We start from the raw sequence: 3,482 nt of genomic DNA on the forward strand, positions 1-3,482 counted from the left end.
CGTGAAATGATTAGATAATAATAAGTCTAAATTCCAGAGAAGTTAGGTGTGTTTTCTCATATATGAGCTGAACAGCACTATGTTTCTCCCCATTCTGTGGATCAAATAAGAAGCCGTCTTACTATTAACTGAAAACAATGCAACCTTTCTCCAGTGTAGATGAAAGTGCTAGTGAAATCAGAGTGTATTGGTTTTGCAGACGAGTATCCATTTGTTCCGCCTCCCAAACGATTTACATCTTTGCAGTAAAAGATGGTAAATCTATATTGTAACAGTTGATATGTTATATGGGAGTTAAATGACAACTGCTTGCTTGCTTAAATTGTGGCAATCATTCATACTCCCCTATAAGATATCAGCAACATTAATTAAGAAGAAATACAAGGCAGACTTTAATCCTATTTCACCAGGAAATATGAGATTAATCTGTTAGCCTTCTGTTTTCACTCTTCCATTGGACACTGAGAGGGACACCTTCAGAAACACAATCATTCATACACAAAATGCAGCAGAAATACATCCTGGAAAAAAAAGGTTTGGTGACATAAACTGGAGACAAATATGACTGGAGATTGGTGGTGAACACAATTATATTATTGGTGAGAAATATGATAAAGAATGTATAGGTCATTTCAAACAAATGACAAATTGGTAACTTCCAGAAACTGACATGCCCCCAAATTCTATGTAATCTGATCTGGCACTATCTATGTAGCACAGGAAGGATAACATGGTGGTTCCTCAGCAGGTAAACATGCTGGGGGCAGCTGCTGGCCTGCTACGTGCTATGTGGTTGAATCCTGTGGAAATTAATGACATTATCTTCACGTGCATCTATGTAACGATTACGTCACAAGGATCCATTTATTATATACAGGATGGTATATAAACTATGTAAGACTGCCTGCCATCGTTAACAGACTACATCCCAGTAAAACATTCATTGTTCAGGTTTGATTTATAGGTGGCTGTTGAGGGTAATCCTGGACCATCAGAAAGTGTCCATCTGAAACAGGATCCACCAGCAGCCATGGACGACTGGTTCCATGAACTGCTGACTGGAGGGGAGGTCACTACCTTAACTATTCATAGGGTACTGGACATGAAGCCCTGAATGTAACCTCGATCTACTGAATTCATCTGTCTTTTCTTAAATTCTATTCAGAATGGAAACACCACAAACAATCTAGTTAAATTGTAAAGAAAAGCAATATGTGATTAAACAACAAGAAGTCCACTTACCTCGTCCAAGATCTCCTCCTCAAATTCCTCCTCCTCATATTCCTCATATTCCTCATACTCCTCCACAACTTCCGTCATTTTGGGACGGATTTGGGGGGTTCTGCGCAAAACACAGATGGTAGTTATTTATTCGTTAAACTAAAAATCTGAATGAACAAGGTTTGGCCTCCTAGAATATTTAATATGATAACTAATGTGGAAGCATGCATCATGACAGTAAACAGAGTTGACTTAAATATTCTATTCATTTCAGACAGCAGGTCCTGGAGATCAGACATCAAAGGACACCAGCGATATTTTAGGATGCTGCCAGTCATCCACCGTTGAACCCAATCACCGAATCAAAAAATAGAAATAATACACAGCAAACGCATGCGAGAAAATCCACAAAGATATTGAACCAATGAGCATGCCATACCAGCAAAAGAATCCCGCAGTATTTCCTGACAGTTAGGAAGCCTCACTTGCCATCCACTAGGGTCTCAAACTGATAGTCCAACTTTGTGACTTGTCTAAATCCTGAACAAAGTAATACAAATGTGTGAAACACCTCTCAGTCAGTAATTACACAGGGAGAATAGCAGATTAGGACGGTGAGACACTGAGTGCATTACAACCGTGAATGTGTGACGGCCACAACACAGCTCAGAGAAACGGTGCCTCCTGGCTGAAGCTTGGCGACAGCTGCCCAACAGGGCTTCAAGCTATTTGACATGTAAGCTAATGCCACAGCCTGATTGGTTGACTCTGTTTAGCAGACGTGGGGCAATGCCTTCTGAGGCTGCAGGTTAAATATAGGATGGCATACTAAGTACCTTTTTAGCACTTGATTGCCCACTCTTTAAATCAAAATATAATTTTCTGTAAATAACATGAGAAATAGATGAAACGTCGAGGATAAAATAGGCCGGCAGGTGTTGAGATTTCAGAAAATGGCTGCTGACATTTCAGATACATCCACAGTAAAGGTAGGCCTGGTCTGATCTTGCAGATCTGGATTGTTTGGTTATTCCTTCGATGTGCAGCAGAGCCTTCACACTCTTTCCTTCTATCAGCTGTCCCCTGGGATTCCAGCAGAGGATGGAAAGGATGCAAGTCCCAGCAGATGGAAAGCCATGCAAGGTGTAGAAAATATGTAACATTTTAGCTTCTTTTTTTTTCTCTCCTTTTCTTTGCTTACCAGTTAAAATAAAGTTTATGGTCTCCCAAGCCGCCAAAGCCTCCCCAGCTTCCCTCCAGAGAAACGATAGGCAACAGCACACAGCTGCGATTTCTACCCAGGTTATCATGTGGCCAACACAGCCAATCACAGGGCAGCGCTCTCAGGTTTCAACATCTAAATATACCTAAAAGATCCTTTCAGAAAAGAGCACCTGTTGAGACCAATGCATCAGCGCTACAGTTATGAGGAAGGCAGTGGGGCACTGAAAGCACAGGAAAACAAGGGTCAACCCTGTCTACAACAGTAGCACACTGTGTGAGAGGCTGTATTGACAAATGCAACAGTTCTTTGTAAAATGTTTCTGAAGATGGGCAACAATATGATTCACAGGTCTGCTGAAGGATCCAGCAGGGCTGAGAGCCAGATCTGCTGAGGTCATCTGTTAGCCGACCCTGAGCTGCCTCGGTCCCCTCCAGAATCAGGTCAACATTAAACTGTGGAGCTTTGAGACTGAGAAGAAGAAACAATGCATGCCAACATATATGTGCACTAAACATCAATAGCATCTATTCCAAATGAATGTATCTGTAAAAACATTAAGTCTGATAAATCAGCGATGCCCCTTAGATTACAGACAGAGCCTGAAAATGAATGAGTCACCCCGACATGTCTAGGACACGACACATTTAGACAAGCACTGACGTACTGTGCATTAAAGGTCCAGAGTATAGCAGAGGGATGGGACGAGATGGGATTTGATCCTTTCTGATCCTACCTGAAGGCCAGTTCTCCTGTCTCCTGCAAAATGAGGTTCCTGTACAACTATGCACTCTCAATTATGTCTCCAGGGAAACCTATTTCTCCCCAGACTGAACCAACGCAATTTGAAACGTGGTTAATGAACAAAACAAAACATCTATACGACTAGTTGTATGTATATGCAACAACACTATTGGGTTAGGTTTGACTTAAAATGACTATGAAATTGAAACAAACACTTGGTTATTTTGAGGCAACAAAAATATTTGGTTCAGATGGGCTGGAACAGTAGTCGCCAGGGTGGAAGCTCTGTGTTTTT

The 3,482-nt window shown here is 41.4% G+C and overlaps 1 long non-coding RNA gene across 1 annotated transcript; it reads right to left on the bottom strand.

Moving 5' to 3' along the window:
* Window positions 1–1,245: 1,245 nt before the first annotated feature.
* On the bottom strand, window positions 1,246–2,476 carry LOC311021786. The gene is made up of 3 exons (XR_014598042.1): window positions 2,423–2,476; window positions 1,661–1,761; window positions 1,246–1,342 (listed from the first exon to the last, which is right to left on the bottom strand). It is a non-coding gene; the product is annotated as an uncharacterized lncRNA (long non-coding RNA).
* Window positions 2,477–3,482: the final 1,006 nt, after the last annotated feature.

Source organism: Eutrigla gurnardus, assembly GCF_963514095.1.
Source record: "Eutrigla gurnardus genome assembly, chromosome: 12".
NCBI lineage: Eukaryota > Metazoa > Chordata > Actinopteri > Perciformes > Triglidae > Eutrigla > Eutrigla gurnardus.